Here is a 19,532-nt window from a genome sequence, read left to right on the forward strand (position 1 = left end):
TTTGATTTGTTTCCAAACCAAAACCAATCTTTTACCAAAAAAAAAAATCTTCTCTTCTCCGATGAGCAGATCGCCGAAATGAGTAACACAACCACCAAGAAATCAAGATCTTGAATTCTTAATATCACAATAACGAGCCTGAAAAGGTCTAAGACTCTGATACCAATTGTAAGGTCCAAGACGGATCTTTCAATTATGATATCAACGTATCTAACTGTTGATGCGGAAATCCAACAATAGACGATTCAAGAACAAGAAATATGAACACGTAAAACACGATGAATTGCTTCAAAACACACGTTATATTGAACGCCGGGTGCTTAAGCACAATACAAATCTAGTTCACTATGTCAAGGTGAACGGCCAAAACCCCAAGTGAATGAACAACCCAAAACCCTATACAACATGTTCTATATATAAGGTATTCAATATGCTAGCCCAACAATAGTCCAAAAGCCCACCGAGATCCATAAGGATCTCGGTTTACATACACAATCCCATAACAATACAAACTAAGTACAAACCATCTAATCTAGGCCCAACATGGTTGCTTTCTCTTACGACGTGATTTTGATTTCACCCTATTACTTGATATTGATTTCACCCCATCACGTGATTTTGGTGCCCCATCACTCGATTCTGAATCATCACTAACTTCAACATGCGTTTCATCATCATAATCATCCTACAAACCATATAAAACAATAAGCTTTATACTAAACATACCAAATTACAAAGGTAACTTGAAAAATCAACAAACTTACTTGACAATGAGGGGGTTCATTCAAAGAAGAAGATGTCATTCGGTACTAAGTTCGTGTAAACAAACCTACAAAAGTCAACAATTTATAGTGTCAAATGTCAACTTTCAAATATTAACATACAAACTGATGTGTAAACTGAAGTTAGAGTTTCTATAATATGACCATAGAAGTTTTTTTGTACATAAAAATCAAATGTAAAGAGTTAAATGCAACTTACACGTGAAAATTAGGGCACGAATTGGGTTCAATTCATCACAGTCAGGAAGATGAGGAGGAGCAGCGGTTCAGATGTGGCGAGAAGGAGGTCGATGGTTGGGAGAGGATTCTGATGGTGGTGACCGGCGAGGGGATTCCGGCAGAACGACTTTTTTGAATGAGGGTTTAGGTTATGAGGGTGATGAAGGTGATACAGATATGTTAAGATGAACTGGTGCCCCATTACGAAACATATTATTTTAACAAATTGTATAAAAAATCGGTACTCAACCGGTACTCCATAAAAAAACCGGTACCAGTACCGATTTTCCCGGCCCTGAAATTTACAAATATTTGGTACCGGTACCGGTACCAAATTCAATCGGTATGGTACTTTCGGTACCGATACCGGTACCCGGTACCAAATGCTCGTCCCTACAATATAGTACCTGATTACCTACATTTTTTCTATATATTAATATCATTAGTAAAAATAGATGGCCTCATAAAACTTGTTATATGCATGTTTAGACTTTAGTGCGTCATATGACCTGGATAGTTTTCTAACATATAGCTTATATCTGGAACACTTTAAAAAGTTTCCAAACAACTGGACGAAAATGTAACATAACCTAAGCCAAAAATGCACCATCGGCTTTAATTTGGCATGTTGTCACGCTTGTGGAGTTGGGATTTAGGCTTAATATCGAGCAATGAAGATTAATTTGTAGCAACAACGGTCATGACCATCACAATGGTTGTGAGATTAGACGCCTCATTGCCGCAACTGGTGTTTGCACCTTAGAGAGTGAAACATAATTTAGTTGTCGCCAAGCTTGGAACAAAAACTAGGCATGATTACGCACATGCCGTCTATGTTTTAGACTCGACACCTTTAACATTTTTTTACGTAAGAAACCTTAATTTGTTTTATGTTTATATACAGAGGCGGCCCAACCTTTTTGGAGGCCTAAGTTTGAGGCCCTTACTAAGAGTTTGAGAGACGAAATGATAGAATTTATAATTTTTATTTTTTAATTACCAATCTTTTTCGTGTTTCATATATAAATTTACAAAATTTTAATGTTTGTTATATTTTTTTAAGTTTAATTTATGTATAATATAATTATAGAAGGAAGATATGAATATTTAAAACCACCCAACTTTGTTGTGAAGCTAAAGAAAAACCGTGAAACAAATTGAGTAGAAAATATAAACAACTAAAATAGAAAGAAAAAACAAACAAAACAACAAGCAACTTGAAAGCATCGAACCTGTCACACCCCGACTAAAGGCGACGGAACATGTCGGGATGCAACGGATTGCCCATGAACACAAGACACTATTAAAGTGACAATATTTAAACAACTCATTCATTCGTTTAATCAACCAAATAACACAAGCCTGTTCATACAAATAACCGAATAAATAGTCAAACAAATAAATTGTTCATTTATGTCTAATAACCTAAATGGTCACAAGATAATAGTTCTTCAAGTCTTCAAATCAACCAAGTAATAAACCTATAACATTGCATAAAATAAACTTTGTCAACGCGAATGTTGGTGAACAATTTTCATAGTTTTGAACAATAAGTATATAATAGATGAAATCAACAACTCGTATATGGAAAAATAAATACTAGCAACAATTTAGATAATGCAAATAGTAAATAGTTTGAGACACCTTTCTATATGGTAACAACCAAATATACTCGAATAATAGTTGCCCTATGCTACTAGCAATTAAACTAAAATAGGTAGGGGAGCGTATGATCATACTTAATAGTTTCATATAGGCCAACCCGCCTAAAGAAATAAACATATAGCATGTAATCATGTAAAGCATATAACACCAAACCGAGCATTTATTTAAGTGATATATACTAAAGAGTTTGTGGTTTGAGACACAAGTACAAATAATTTAAACTTGAATAAGTATGCAATGTCACCTCCAAAACGTAAGATGGAAAACGGGGGATGAAAAAGTACTCACGTTAACTAAGTAACTTGAAAGATTGATTCATGAATAATCGGAGATCGGTTTAACGAGCAGACCTAGATTAAACGGGTCTTGAGTTAGTAGGTAGTCTTGAAAGGGTTTAAAGTAAAATATATGACAAGTAAAGTAAATAAAGTTTAGGGTTTAAAATTCAAAAATTTGAGAAATTAAAGAAATATTTCTTGAAAAATAAGTTTACCCGAAACCGGGTCTTGATATTCTATTCACTAATATTACTCAACCTATGTTAAGTAATTATGTGGGTTATAATGCACTATTGCAAGACCCTTTGTTATATAAATACCAAAACGAGGTTTTTAATGAGTGTTCGGATTTTTCGGTTCAAGTATAGATAATTAACCAAACTCAAAGTCAACTTTCCAAAATGATGAATGTTATGAGACAACTCAATAAAAATCAAAAGACTTAACCAAGTATATAGTTCTGTTGTGAAGAACCTTAACGTCCGGTAAGCGAGTATTTGGTTTTACCGGTCCAAACATGTTATAAGATCAAGTTGTATTCCGACATGCCAAGTATGTTGAGAAAATAATTTAAAATTAGTTTAAAAATATATTCTTGAAGAAAAAGACAAGTTTCAGCGGCCCAAAACACACTTGTGTGTCTTAAGCGAGTGAACTCGGTTTAGTTCGGTCCTTGACTCGGAATAAGACCGAGGATGGTTGCCACGTACCCAAATACCATAGGACTCTAAAAACGATTTTAGAAGTTATAACATTAAAATCTTACATATAACATGTTTATTCAACTATTTAAACAAAACTTGTAAACAAGAGTTCGGTTTCGGTTCGGTTCTCATCTCGGGTTAAAACCGAGGTTAGTGATCACATATCCAATACCATGGAACTCATTTAACATGAATTAGAAACTAAACTAGTTATACTTTAAACAAGAGTAGTAAGCATTAAAGGAAATATAGTATACTCAAAGACTATAGTGAGTCCTCTATGTAGCCTTGCCTTGTAGCGTATCACCTCAACCGACCATGGCCGAAGAAGGTGAAAGCCGAAGGAAAACAAGGGATGAATATTATATATATATATATATATATATATATATATATATATATATGTTGCAACATCAAGCTTTAAGTAACAAGAAATAGTTAGAAAACAAGGATTAGTATTAGTTTGACCTTGAAGAGTCAAACTATAAGAACTTGAATAATGAATACTTGGACCTTAGATTGACAGAGAATTTGGAGAAGAAAGAGCAACCAAAATGGTGCATAGGACATTGCTTTTATAGTGGTAGAAGTATGGTTTATTCATATGGGGTAAAATTGCATGTGATTGGTTAAAATGGTTAAACAAGCTTTTAATAATTGACGATAATAGTCCCTAAAGTTTGTTTTAAGTCATTTTTCATCATAAAGAGGTGTTTTAACGTAACGAAAAGGATGTTTTCTTGACACGACATTTTTGAAACATAAACGAACATAAAATCCAAATTTTATTAGTAACGACGAATCCGAAAGATCAAAACGGGTCGGGTTTTTGATATAAATACAAATGCAAGTTAAACCAAAAAATGACAAATGTTACAGTCTTCTCTACTCTAGGAAATTCCGTCCCGAAATTATGATGAATCCGTATTAAAAAAAATTCGGGTACTTTTCCTTCACCTCGTCTTCTCGTTCCCAAGTAAATTCAGCGCCACACCGTGATTCCCAACGGACGTTAACTAAACGGATGCGGCTACGTTTGGTTCGTTTCTCATTGCGGTCTACAATTTCAACGGGTTTTTCGATCATTTGCAAGGTTTCATCGATACGCACTTCGTCGAGAGGTATATGGAGATTACCTTCGGCTAAGCACTTTTTGAGGTTTGAGACATGAAAGGTTGGATGAACACTGGTAAGTTCTTGCAGTAAATCGAGCTTATAAGCCACTTTTCCAATCTTTTCGAGGGTTTTGAATGGGCCTACGAAACGCGGTGCTAGTTTTCCTTTCTTTCCAAAACGGACTACCCCCCTTCCAAGGGGATACTTTGAGAAGGACAAAGTCGCCAACATTGAACTCGAGGGGTTTTTGCCGTTTGTCGGCATAACTCTTTTGACGACTTCTGGCAGCGAGGATACTTTTAGGGATTTGATCTATACGATCGGTGGTGTCTTGGACCATCTCGGGACCGGTGATTTGGGCTTCACCAATCTCGTTCCAACAAATCGGAGAACGACACGACCATAAAGTGCTTGGAAAGCAGCCATATCAATGTTAGAATGATAGCTATTGTTGTAAGAGAATTCGATAAGCGGGAGATGAGAATCCCAATTCCCACCAAAATCAAGAACACAAGATCGAAGAATATCTTCAAGGGTTTGGATTGTACGCTCGGATTGGCCATCGGTTTAGGGGTGATAAGCGGTTCTAAGATCAAGGAGAGTGCCCAAGGTTTCTTGGAGTGATTTACAAAAATGGGAGGTGAAACGAGCATCACGATCGGAAATCATGGTTAACGGAATAACATGGCGGCATACAATTTCAAGAACATAGATTTGTGTGAGTTGTTCAACAGAGTACTTCTCGCGGATCGGGATGAAGTGAGCCGATTTGGTTAATCGATAAACGACTACCCAAATACTATCATTTTGCTTTTGAGTGGGGGGTAATTTGGTGATAAAGTCCATAGCAATGTCTTCCCATTTCTAAACGGAAATATGAGGATGTTCGAGTAAACCAAAAGGTTTTTGATGTTCGGCTTTAACCTTTGAGCAAGTAAGACATTTTGAGACAGAACCTGAGTGAACTAGGTGAAGGAGATGGAATACATGCATCTTAACCACCAGGCCATCTTCAACAATGTGGTAAATGCATTTAAATGTTTTTAATATACTTTTTTTTGCATATATATATAAATACTTAAAACGTTTTAAACGGAGGCCTTATTTTTTCGAAGGCCTCAAGTCGTAGCTTTAGCCGACAATGCTGTAGGGCCGCCTCTGTTATATACCTCTCGTAAGACTAGGTGTTATGGCCTAAAACCGGGGAGCCAAAATGCCAATGTAACATCCACCTCAGTACAAAAAACATAAAGAAACCTAACGCCATTATCTTTCCTCTCTTGCTAGGCAAACTACTAATGCCCACGAGGGCACAAATATGTGGGGTCCACCTCTATTTCAACCAATCATCCGTTTTTTGTTTTTTTTAATACATTAGTTAACTACTCCTTTCACGACACTTGTTTTTTAGGTGGGTGGGTTAGTGTTCCTTTGCCTACATGACAATGACATAGCGATGCATTTTGTTAACCAACATTTATCCATAACACTTGATGTAAACCTACATAGTAAATGTAACTCGAACACATCAATTAAGTGAACAAAACCTTCCACACGTCAAGACAAAAAACCATCAGCCCCATTTCGGTAGTTGTAAGCTAAGCAGTTCTCCCAAGTAAAAGCAACAAATATCAAAACCTACTCTTCATTTTCCAACAACACTCGTGTGATCCTTGTCATGTGATGAAATTCACGAGACACTTGTCCCTTGTATTATTCATAGTAATGACTATTTTTTTCGTTTGACAAACATCATAGAATGTTTGATGTTTTTATACTCCGCGAAAAGTTTTAATTACTCTGATGTCTAGAATTGTGTTTATGAGTAAATCCAACGCTAAAGTAGGGCACCGGGACCGGGGCCTTACATGCATAAGTCACATGTGTCTCATCAAAGGGACCCGGGTTCAAACCCGGGTCAGTGCATGTTTTTATTTTATTTTTTTAAAACCTTTTTCTTTGTTATTAAAAATCAAATAAAATTAATAAAAATTATTATAAATCAAATAAAATCTTTTTAAGTTAAATAAAAATTGTTTTAAATTATTTTTAGCATTTTCATCCAAAAACCAAACTTTTACAAACCCAAACGTTCGTTAAAACTCGTAATATATATATATATATATAATCTCGTAGTAAACTTTATAAATTCTAAACGACAACGTTCATACTAAAATAAAATATACCGATAACGCTAAAATCCCGTTACATTATTATATTCAAATTTAATATTAATCTCATAAATAATATTATAATAATAAACCGTTAAAATTCATCAAACTTAAATATTAATATACTTTAAAAAATGTGTAAAAGTATATATATATATATATATATATATATATATATATAATAACATATGAACTATAAAACCAACATTATATATCTGTTAATTAGTTAGTAATTCCTGTATTTATTATTTTAGCTCGTGAGATTCGATCCTTTGGTTTCATATAATGCGCTTTCCATTTTATTTCCAAGTTGTCATCCAAATTCAAAGATGAGTTACTCACACCCCTTTTTAACGTTTTTTATTATTTTTGGGGGTAACATATGTATCCTATGAAGCTCAGTTATTTACGATTTCGTTTACAAACTACAATTCGCTACATGGACTTGTGTGTTTACTTGTTAGTTGTTTAAAATTACTTGCACATAGACTTCTTCAAGAAAGTATGATCTTACGACCCCTTTGCACTCAGGACCTTGATGTTATGAATGAAAAAGGGCCTCATCATCCGAGTAGGTTGGTTCTTACCATCAGGAAACGACCCTTTTTGCTTTTCACAAGTTTTCATAGAATCGTATGGTTTTTATGTATTATATCAAACTGTGTGAACTCACCAACTATTAAGTCAATTGACATTATTTATACATACGTTACATGCATGCTTATTAGAGGATGAAACAAGAGAAGACACTAGACTTATGATTATTAATAAAGTGTTTGATATGTTTCATTTCATTGTAACTTTCTTACTGGCATAAAAACTTGTTATTTGAATCATCAATGAAATAATGATAATATTGTCACTTAATCGTAAGACCAGGTGTTATGGTGCCAAAATGCCAATGTGACATCCATCTCTGTACAAAAAACAAAAGAAACCTAACGTCATTGTCTTTCCTATCTTGCTAGGCAAACTACTAATGCCCACAAGGGCACAAATATGTGGGGCCCACCCCTATTTCAACCAATCATCATTTTTTTTGTTTTTTTTAATACAGTAGTTAACTAACCCTTTCACAATACTTATTTTTTTAGATGGGTGGGTTAGTGTTCCTTCTCCTACATGGCAATGTCGTAGCGATGCATTTTGTTAACCAACATTCATCCATAACACTTAATGTAAACCTACATAGTAAATGTATCTCGAATACATCAATTAAGTGAACAAAACCTTCCAGGCGTCAAGACAAAAAACCATCAGCCCCATTTCGACAGTTGTAAGCTAAGCAGTTCTCCCAAGTAAAAGCAACAAATATCAAAACCTACTCTTAATTCTCCAACAACATTCGTGTGATCCTTGTCACGTGATAAAATTCACGAGACACTTGTCCCTTGTATTATTCCTCGTAATGACTATATTTTTAGTTTGACAAACATCATAGTACGCATTTGGCACGGTGAAACTTTATAACGTGCCGTGTCGTACATAAATAAAATTTTGAACACATATTTTTTTAACGTTGATTAATTATTTCCGCTTCCTAATACCAGTTTAGAAAAAGTATATTTATATAAACTAAAGTTGTATTACATATTTTGGCTTTTAAAAATTGACACAAAATATATAAATAGTTTAATTTTCACATCTTAAAAATGTCTTTATACATAACCTGTGAACCAGTATTCCTGAGACCAACCTGTCTATTAATTATTAAACATGTTTGAGGGTTCGACCTGAGACTTACAACCTGTCTTTAAAATATCTTTATGAATAAAACGGTCAACCTGCGAACCCATCATTATCCAAAACCAACCCGTTAGAATCATATTTATATACCGATATAATGCAATCTTTATTCACCACCAACTTGCTGAAGACTAACCAAGTGTGCATACACGCTACCCGGCACATTGACAAGCGTGTCGTGGGTCCCACACTCAACAACCTTCCCATTTTGCAACACTACGATACTGTCAGCATTACGTATTGTCGACAGCCGGTGTGCAACCAAAACCGTGGTCCTTCCTTCCATTAACTTGTCAAGTGCCTCTTGAACCAGCCTCTCTGAGGCTGTATCAAGAGCACTTGTCGCTTCATCTAGAAGCAGAATCGAAGGATTCTTTAACACGGCTCTAGCTATAGCGACCCTTTGTTTTTGCCTGCCCGATAATTGCACCCCCTTGTTACCCACTTCCGTTTTATAACCTTCGGGCATTCGGGATATAAACTTGTGAGCATTAGCGAGCTTCGCAGCGTTTACTATCTCAATCTCTGACGCCTCTTCGTTCCCGTATTTAATATTATCGTATATCGTAGTCGAGAATAACGACGGCTCTTGTTGTACCAACCCGATTCTTCGCCTTAACGACTTTAAATTCAGCCTTTTAACGTCTAAATCATCGACGCACACCGAACCCAACACAGGGTCGTAAAATCTCAATACTAGCCCGATAACCGTACTTTTACCGGACCCGCTTGGCCCGACTATCGCCATGCTTTTTCCCGCCATGATTTTCAAATTCAAACCGTTTAACACGAATATATCCGGTCTCGCGGGGTATGCAAAACTCACATTCCTATATTCTACATCACCTTTGACAACATTTACCGACAACAAACCCGGTTCGTCGGGATTTATCGCCGATTTCCGGTTTAGGATCTCGAAAACCGAACCGAGTGCTTGCGTTCCCTTCACGATGTCGGGTGCGAGTGCGAGTGTTTCGGCTATTGATAACGCGGTGATTATTAAAACCATGAAGGCTTTAATAATGTCGCCGAAATTGGAGGTTTTATTTTTGATCAAAACTGAAGCGTACCATAGGCCGAGCGCGTATGAACCGAACGCGAGGAGTTGTGAAAACCCGTACCCGAAACCCGATATGTGGCCACGAAGACGGGCTTGTTTTCCTGGCCCGTTGAGTTCGGTGGCGAACTGACTCGATACTCTATCTTCCGCACCAAATGCAGCAACGGTTCGGATGTTAGCAATGGCTTCACGGGCCATCGATGTGGCCCGGGAGTACGAGGTTGTGTAATCCCCACCAAATCCCTTCAAAAAGAGTTGCTGCAAACATAAAAAATCAGCTTTAGCCTACTTGTACCATGTAAATGAGCCGGGTCGATCCAAGCCCGAGCTTAACTAGGCCTGAGCTCAGCTCGTAAATAGTTTTTCAAGCTCGAGCTCGGTTCATTTGTTATTTTTTTTAGTTACTATATATGTATTAATAACTATTTTTTGTATATTTTTTTTGGTTTTAGATTTTATATATAGCATAATATATATGATTTGGTTATTTATTTATAAAAACTATCATATACATATATATTTAATATGTTAAAAAATGTTGTATAAAGAATCCTTTACGCTCTTGATCCAACTTGAGCTCGATAAGTGAATCTCAGGTCTGGACTCGTTTATTAAACAAGATTATTTTTAATCTCAAGCTCGTGCTTGAGCTCGTTGAAGCTCGGCTTGAATTGAGCTTTTAGCGAGCCTATCTCTAGTATCTCACGAGCAGATTAACTCGTAATTATGTACCGAAAGACATTGTTTGACTTTATAGTCAAACTAATAACATTGACTTCCAAAATTGGTATTAATCCACAGAAATATGACAACAATTAATTTGGGAATGAATGTTTGACTTGAAAAGTCAAACAATAATACAAGGAGTGTAAGGACACAAAAGGTCTAACCTCAGTTATGGAAGCTCCAATTAACAGAGGAAATGTAGAAACAATAACTAATGCTATCCTCCAGCTCAAAATAAAAGATATTACAAATAGAACCAAAAGCCTATTAGTCCTGTTTTAGATATGGTTTTTGACATGTTGCAAGTAGAATTGCTCAACCATAACACAACCCATTTTTTTATTCATGTAAAAACACCAACCTCTAACTCGCGCACACTAAAATTCGTGTAACCCAAACACGACTTTTTTAACTTGTTAATTGAGTTGGTAGGCTTGTAATAACATGCGCTAAATGGGCTAGTGGGTGGACATGTTTAACTAAACAAATAAACAAATTGACGGTCGACCTATTTTAGTAAATGGGCCAGTGGGTGGGCTTTGTTAACTAATAAGTTGGCGGTCAACATGTTTAAGTAAACCAATTTAACAGGTCAACACGAACATGACTAATTTAATTAAAAAGGTCAAACCAAAGACGACCCGTTTAGATAAAACAAGTCAACTCGAAGATGATTTTTTTAATTGGTTAGCCATGCCAACCCAAAATCTTATTATTTTTATGTTGTACGTATTCGGTTCATGTTGGAAATTGCCACCTGTAAAATAGTCACATTTTAGTGACCAAGTTAAACAATTTAACTTTAGTGACTAGATTGCAAGCAAAACATAACAGCCAAAAATTAGTGACAAAACGGTCGCAAAATTAGCAACCGTTTACATCAAGAAGCACTTTTTTTCAACAATTGTTTTTGCGACATTGGTCTCGCATGTCTATTTTTGTATCGTTTTGTTTTTTTAAGAAAACGAACCTGAAAACATGGATAAACGGACTCGAGCAGTGAGGCGTTCACCCATTAACGTATAGAAATAATGTTGCAACATATATATAGGTACGGTAACAATCCCAGCCGCAATAAATATTAACGAAGCATGGTCAACATCCTCTTTGATTTTAGAATTGTGACCCGAATAAAAAGAAGTCAAAATGTATGTAATCCCAAGTGCAAATAGAGGAGCTTGCATCCCAGCTAAAACCGCACCCAACGATCCCATCAATGCATACGGCCACTCAGGTTTGTTTAACTTAACAAGGTCCCAAATCGACGGGGCATGCTTCATTGTTCTTGATAAAGATTCATTCTCACCATTCGGGTTGACCATTTTTCGTGGTCAACAAGTCAAAGTTTTGATCATAAGAATGTTGAGTGACACTTGTTTGAACCTTTGTGCTTGTGGGATTTGATGCTTGTAAACTTACTAGATTTGCATACTCTCCACCTTTAGCGACCAAATCCGAATGCGTGCCCTTTTCGACCACTTGACCGTTTTTCAAAACAATAATGGTGTCAACATCTCGAATAGTGGATAATCGATGCGCGACAATGATTGTGGTCCGGTTTGACATAACCGTGTTTAATGATTGTTGAACAATAAGTTCTGATTCAGAATCTAGTGCACTTGTCGCCTCATCTAGCAGTAGAATCTTGGGGTTCCTAAGTGTGGCTCGTGCGATTGCTATTCGTTGTTTTTGACCGCCTGAGAGCTGCGTCCCACCTTCTCTGACTTGCGTGTGGTAACCGTCGGGTAATTGTTGACTGAAGGAATCTGCATTGGCGGATTTGGAAACTTGGATCAGTTGGTTTAGACTAGCTTCTGGTTTACCATAAAGAATGTTTTCGGCTATAGTTGTCGCGAATAAAGCAGGTTCTTGACTAACTAAGCCCATGAGGCCTCTTAACCAACTTAACTGCAGGTCCTTGATATCATGGCCATCCAACAATATTTGACCTTTAAATTGCAAAAAAAAATGAAAAAGAAAAAACAAATTAGATATCAATATATAAATCAAGTTATTAGCGACAGAATAAACGTGAGTATAGCGACCAATAAAAGGTCGCAAAATTAACAACCTAAGAAGATGGTTGCTATACTTGTGACAAAAATATGTCCCAAATGAGGGACTTCAAAGAATTTGTTGGATAAAACACCGCCGCTAATTTGTCGCACAGAAATTCGAGTCATAGTTTATAATATGGTTAAGGCTTAAGAAAAGTCTTGTAAAAAAAGCATTGCAAATTAATGACAGTTATTTCGTCTCATCAAGTATTCACAGAACCAGATAGCAACAAACTATTAGTAACAATGAAACAGGTCATTTTTGTCAGAAAAGGCTAACTAGTCACAAAACATACAACTAGCGACCAAAAAAATTGCTTCCTTTAGTCACAACATGTATAATCAGGGTGTCGAAAGTGACTGGTCCAAAAGCCGTCGATCATAATCTGGTGATACCCATTCATAAACTGTTATGTCACAAACTTGTCGGCATGAAACTATTAGCGACTACCCTGGCGTGACCGTATGTTGTCGCTAGTGATGAGTTTTGTAGAATTTTAGTAGTAAATAAAGCGATTAAAAATGTGACACGTGACAAGTTAAACGAATGACATTTAACTTGTTTCATACTTGAGGTTGGTTCATAGAAGCGCTGAATCAACGAAATGATGGTGCTTTTACCCGAACCACTAGGACCAACAAACGCGATCTTCTTCCCGGCACCAACAAAGAAACTCAGATCCTCAAAAACCATATTCGGTCGAGACGGATAAGCAAAACAGAGCTCCCGAAACTCAATATTCCCATTAACTTTAGAGAAAGCCATCCCAGTGTTTGACTTATTTGAAGAGTCAACATCCTCCTTGATCATGGTTACAATGTTTCCTGCAGCAGCTTTACCTTTAGCAATGGCTACAAGGTTTGGTGCAGCCTGACCAAGAGCACTACATAACACATAGGGGGTTTTTAGTGACTTTTTTACTATATGTGACACTTTTTAGTGCTTCTATTACTATATATATTTCTTGTAGTGATTACATTTTACTGTAATAATTATTAAGGATGTTTTATGCATTATAAGTACACTTTTTGTGACCACATGTCCAAGTTAGCACTGACTGTTTATGGGTGAGGCTAAGCATATCCTTATACATACTGAACCCAACCCTATAAGTAAAAGTAGCGAGATAATGTAATAGATTTAGTAAGGGAATAGGGTATACTCAATAAAAACTCGAAGGTACTTTCAAGTGTTTAGTTTTCAAAATTTTAATAAATCGGACTTACAATCCACTGAAGATGACGTTAATGATCGTTGTAAATGCTTTGACACCATTAGTGTCACGGTGTCGGACGAGTACGCCAGCATACCAAAGAAGCAACGCCCACGCACAAAACAAGAGTGCGTATGTAAAGCCGATACCAATTCCTTTTGCAAGCCCGCTTTTTCTAGCTAATTTTAGTGCGTTTTGAAGCGATCTAGAGTACAAATCAATCGCTTTGTTCTCGCCCGCAAATGAATATATAGTACGAACTTGTGATATATTCTGAAATCCATATAAACAAAACAAACATTAGTATTCAATCATATAAGTAGAAATTGCAAGAACGACATAATCACCTGTCTAGTTGAGTAAAGAAACCTAAATTGCTAGTGTTGTACTTTTATATGATATAATAATCACTTTCAAAACACACGTTAAGTTTAACGTGGTAAATGTTTTTCTTTTACCTCCTCAGCAATCTTCCCCGATTCAGCATAGGCGGCCTCGCTTTTTTCAGATAAAGTAGACATAATCATTGTATAAGCTCCACCCGCGAAAGCTATGAGCGGGACAATGGCCAACGTGAGAAGTGTGAGCTGCCAAACGGATGTAAATCCCACCACAAACCCGACAATGAACTGTGAAAGATATCGTAAACCATGCCCTATCTGTGTTTTCATCCGATAAAAACGTAACTAAGTTAATTTGGTTGTTGTAATAGAAAAAACTACAATATATATATATTTTACATATGTTACTAATCTACTTTTAGATTATTAGGGCTACTAACAACAAATTATCATGCATATGATCAATTATGTTCATGTGGTTTGATAAAAAAAAATAGTGAAATGGCATATGAAAAGAGATTTTATATTGAAAAATCATGGGTGTAAACATTTTGACTTGCTTTCTGTATTTGAATTTTATTTAAATAAAACGGATTTGATAAATCTGATAGATTATAACGTGGTAGTACAAATAGAGAAGATACCACGTGGCAATGTTAATGATATGTGACAACACTATTTAGAATTGTTTTTTATTTCACAACATCTAGAATTAATCTAATATTCGAGTGAATCTTTTGTTACGAAATACCAACCGTTTATATTGGTTATATTAGTGTTATACTTTTGTATAGTTAATACAATAGTTTGTAAGTTCAATTAAATATGTTTTTAATTAAAAGCCTTTACACAAATGGCCATTTGTGTACAAAAACTTTAAAAAGATGGCCATTGTCCATGGTTTTCCCATTTTGAGTTAAAAACATTAATGGTCACATGGATGTCTTGAAGCCATTAAATTTATTTCTTATTTTCTTTTTTTTAGGGATTACTTCACAAAATAATAACCAATTTTGAAAGTTGTTCCAATCAAGTCACTGATACAAACTTTTGTTCCAATCAGGTCACTGAAATTTCATTTTTGTTCCAATCCTACATATTTTACCTGGATAACAGGTAATCTAGGTTTTTTTTTTAATTTTTCAATATTTTTACTTTGCATAATAACTTTTAAAGGTTGCAAAAATTATTAAAAATGCGAAATATAATTTTATAATTTCGAAAATTTGCAAAAAAATTTCGGAAAATTGAGGTTCGGGTTAGAACGGGTCAAGGTCAAAACGGGTTTCGGGTCAGTTTTTTTTTTAACCAACGAATCAGCGTGTTTTCAACACGCTACAACTCGTTTTAACATCAAAAGCTCGTTTAAGTGATTTTTCAGTTCCTTTAAGCACCTAACAGCTCGTTTAAGCGATTTTTAAGTTCGTTTTAGCACCTAATAGCTCGTTTTAGTAATTTTTAAGTTCGTTTCAGCACCTAATAGCTCGTTTAAGCGATTTTTAAGTTCGTTTAAGCACTTAACAGCTCGTTTAAGTGATTTTTCAGTTTGTTTCAGCACCTAACAGCTCGTTTAAGCAATTTTTAAGTTCGTTTCAGCACCTAACAGCTCGTTAAAGCGATTTTTAAGTTCGTTTCAGCACGTAACAGCTTGTTTAAGTGACTTTTCAGTTCGTTTCAGCACCTAACAGCTCGTTTAATAGAGTTTTAAGTTCGTTTCAGCACGTAACAGCTCGTTTAAGCGATTTTTCAGTTCGTTTCAGCACGTAACAGCTCGTTTAAATGATGTTTCAGTTCGTTTCAGCACCTAACAGCTCGTTCAAGCGATTTTTAAGTTCATTTCAGCACCTAACAGCTCGTTTAAGCGATTTTTTAGTTTGTTTCAGCACCTAACAGCTCGTTTAAGAGATTTTTAAGTTCGTTTCAGCACCTAACAGCTCGTTTAAGAGATTTTTCAGTTCGTTTCAGCACGTAACAGCTCGTTTAAACGATTTGCTTCAGTTCGTTTCAGCACCTAACAGCTCGTTTAAGCGATTTTTAAGTTTGTTTTAGCACCTGACAGCTCGTTTAAGCGATTTTTAAGTTCGTTTTAGCACCTAACAGCTCGTTTAAGCGGTTTTTAAGTTCGTTTCAGTTTATTTTTTTAACCAACGAATCAACGTGTTTTTCAATACGTTACAACTCGTTTTAAGCGATTTTTAAGTTCGTTTCAGCACCTAACATTGAAACGAACTGAAAAATCGCTTAAATGGCTGTTAAGTGCTGAAACGAACTTAAAAATTGCTTAAATGAGCTATTAGGTGCTGAAACGAACTGAAAAATCGCTTAAATGAGCTGTTAAGTGCTTAAATGAACTTAAAAATCGCTTAAACGAGCTGTTAGGTCCTGAAACGAACTTAAAAATAGCTTAAACGAACTGTTACGTGCTGAAACGAACTTAAAAATCGCTTAAACGAGCTGTTAAGTGATGAAACAAATTTAAAAATCACTTAAACGAGCTGTTACGCGCTGAAATGAACTGAAAAATCTCTTAAACGAGCTGTTAGGTGCTGAAACGAACTTAAAAATCTCTTAAACGAACTGTTAGGTGCTGAAACGAATTGAAAAATCACTTAAAAGAGCTGTTAAGTGCTGAAACGAACTTAAAAATCGCTTAAACGAGCTATTAGGTGCTGAAATGAACTTAAAAATCGCTTAAACGAGCTGTTAGGTGCTGAAACGAACTGAAAAATCACTTAAATGAGCTTTTGCTGTTAAAACGAGTTGTAGCGTGTTGAAAACACGCTGATTCGTTGGTTCAAAAAAAAACTGACCCGAAACCCGTTTTGACCCGTTCCGACCTTGACCCGTTCTAACCCGAACCTCAATTTTCGAAAGTTTTTTTGCAAAGTTTCGAAATTTTAAAATTATATTTCGCATTTTTAATAATTTTCGCAACCTTTAAAAGTTATTATGCAAAGTAAAAACATTGAAAAATAAAAAAAAAACATAAATTACATGCTATCCAGGTAAAATATCTATGACTGGAACAAAAATGAAACTTCAATGACCTGATTGGAACAAAAGTTTGTATCAGTGATTAGATTGGAACAACTTTCAAAGTTAGTTATTATTTTATGGAGTAATCCTTTCTTTGTACATAACTATTATAAGATGAAGTATATTAGTATTTTTACTATTTTCAATTAGAGGTTGTACCTTGTCTCCTATAGCATCTTGCACAAGAATTGTATCACTAGATATATGAAAAAGTATATTTTGATCCTTAGCTATGGTGTCGAAAAATTTAATATCTTTTCTCAACAAGGATTGTAGATATTTGAAACGTAAACGTGCTGTTTGCCTTTCTCCAGTTTGCATCCAACACGCAACACCTTAAAAATCACCAAATTAGAGATTCAATTTTGACCTGAAAAGTAAAATTTTGACTATATCTATGATGAAAATTACCGATCCACGAAGAGATGAAAACTACCAATCCAAGATAAATTAAGTACAAAGAATTCTGCATATGCAAATATTAAGTTAGAAAGTACAATAAAAAACCAATGTTATTAGACCAGCTAGTTGGACCAGAAACCGCTTATAAAACTGGTCCCAGTTTATCTTAAACGACGTCCACTTGAGTTGATCTGCCTGAACCAGACCAGATCATTGGTTGCACATGGTTCAAAAACATTATTTATTTTCTTCAAAATCTCATTTAATAATTCATATCTAATCTATATTCTATTGAAAATATTAACACAAAAAAAAAAAATTAAATTATTTTTATATTTTCATTATAAAGTGATTTAGTTTTTCATATAGGTTTAACCGGTCCTGATAAAAACATAAAATGCATGTACTTTTACCTTAGATACTTCTGAAGATAATCTATGAGGATGTCTGGATAAATGTCCCAAAGAATCAATCATCCTACCAAACAGAACAAAGAAAACAGGAAGTGCCGCACCATGAATACAAGCTCCAATGCTCCCACACAACATTAACAAGAAATCCAATTTATCGGCTGCGTAAAACATGCCCGAAAACGAAGCATTCTTTTCAGCTGAACTCGAATCCCGTTGTTCATCCACTTTTGCACTTGGGATTTCACCAGTATCTTGGTTTGACATGATTTCAACCTCTCTCATTGTGAAGCTAATTAGACCACTTAGAACAAACAAGAGAGAGAGAGAGAATCAAAGTTAGTTTGATCTCTTACTTTACATCAAGTACACAATGGTATCAATTCCCCGCCAATATATGAAGCAACTTTTAGGTGGCCAACTAACAAATCGGCTTTGGCATTTAATATTTAACTTTAAATAGTCAAGAGGCTTCAAGAAAGGATATGAAGATTAAACAACGACACGATACTACAAATGAGAGGTTCTTAAGCGACAGAAAAGCTCAATCGCAAATGGCATTGACCGATGAAAATTTTATTTTTCTTTGATTTTGACGTTCTCTTACTGGTTTATCACTTATTATCTAAAGATTAATCACATAAGACTATATTATGTGATAATAGAAAAACATATTTTAATCGTTGAATTTCATCTATACGTTTCATATATATTCTTCTAAAACATGTAGTTTAAACTATTTGTTCACGTCTTTTTTAACTTTTAAACGCTTACCAACAAATGTGTAGGAAATATACTAACAACTAATGTACATGTTTAGGTTTATAAAGGTTTTAGAATGTTAAAAGTGATGACAAATAAAATTACATTTCAACTATTTTTAACTTAAATAACTTATATTGGTTTTTTGTTTGTTGCAAAAAAAAAAAAAAGCGTGTGTGTAAAAACTCCAAGATATATGTGTGTATGAGCTTAAAACGTGGGTTGGTGCATTCCTTGGTAATCCTAACGAGTATGGTCGTGGTGATTTTTTGATCTAAAAGTCAGTTTTCTAGTAGCAACATAAGACGGGATGGTCGATGTAAACAGGCCACTTCTCAAAATAATACAAATGTTTTAATTGCTAAATATGATTAAAAAATAAAAAACTTCGTACCGAATACAACTTTGGTCCCATATTTGCTTATTCATTTGACTTGATCCTTTTAACATGAAACACCAAAGAATAATACATATTGAAATTACATATATAAACATGAATACACGATCATCATAATGCTTCAATTACTACACCTACTTTCATGACTCTTTCCTCACCTACAATTCAGTGGACCACCATTACAGTTCTCTGTGTAAATCGACACCAAAGCACTTTGCACTGTACTACAACAAAGTTCGAACATCAGTCATAGTCATTGGGTTTTAAAGTGGTGAGTTTCTCCTTGATGGTATTCTGCAGCGTCAAAATCAGTATGGACGTTTGATATCTCATCTTAGAAGGGCTTACTAGGGTATCGTGCGATACAGTAAAACCAAATCCTATATATAATAAACTTGTAACATAATCCCTTCAATGTTGGTTTTGAAAGTACTTCCATAACACAG

The 19,532-nt window shown here is 35.2% G+C and overlaps 1 pseudogene across 1 annotated transcript; it reads right to left on the reverse strand.

The window, feature by feature from the left end:
- Positions 1 to 8,326: 8,326 nt before the first annotated feature.
- On the reverse strand, positions 8,327 to 18,279 carry LOC143631245 (ABC transporter B family member 13-like; annotated as a pseudogene). Its single transcript, XR_013153314.1, has 9 exons — positions 17,931 to 18,279; positions 17,527 to 17,581; positions 17,275 to 17,450; positions 14,197 to 14,397; positions 13,752 to 14,011; positions 13,095 to 13,408; positions 11,317 to 12,416; positions 10,632 to 10,731; positions 8,327 to 9,999 (listed from the first exon to the last, which is right to left on the reverse strand). The product of XR_013153314.1 is annotated as an ABC transporter B family member 13-like (transcript).
- Positions 18,280 to 19,532: the final 1,253 nt, after the last annotated feature.

Source organism: Bidens hawaiensis, unplaced genomic scaffold (assembly GCF_021521415.1).
Source record: "Bidens hawaiensis isolate Kalapana, Puna unplaced genomic scaffold, B.hawaiensis_p1.1 tig00005976_1, whole genome shotgun sequence".
NCBI lineage: Eukaryota > Viridiplantae > Streptophyta > Magnoliopsida > Asterales > Asteraceae > Bidens > Bidens hawaiensis.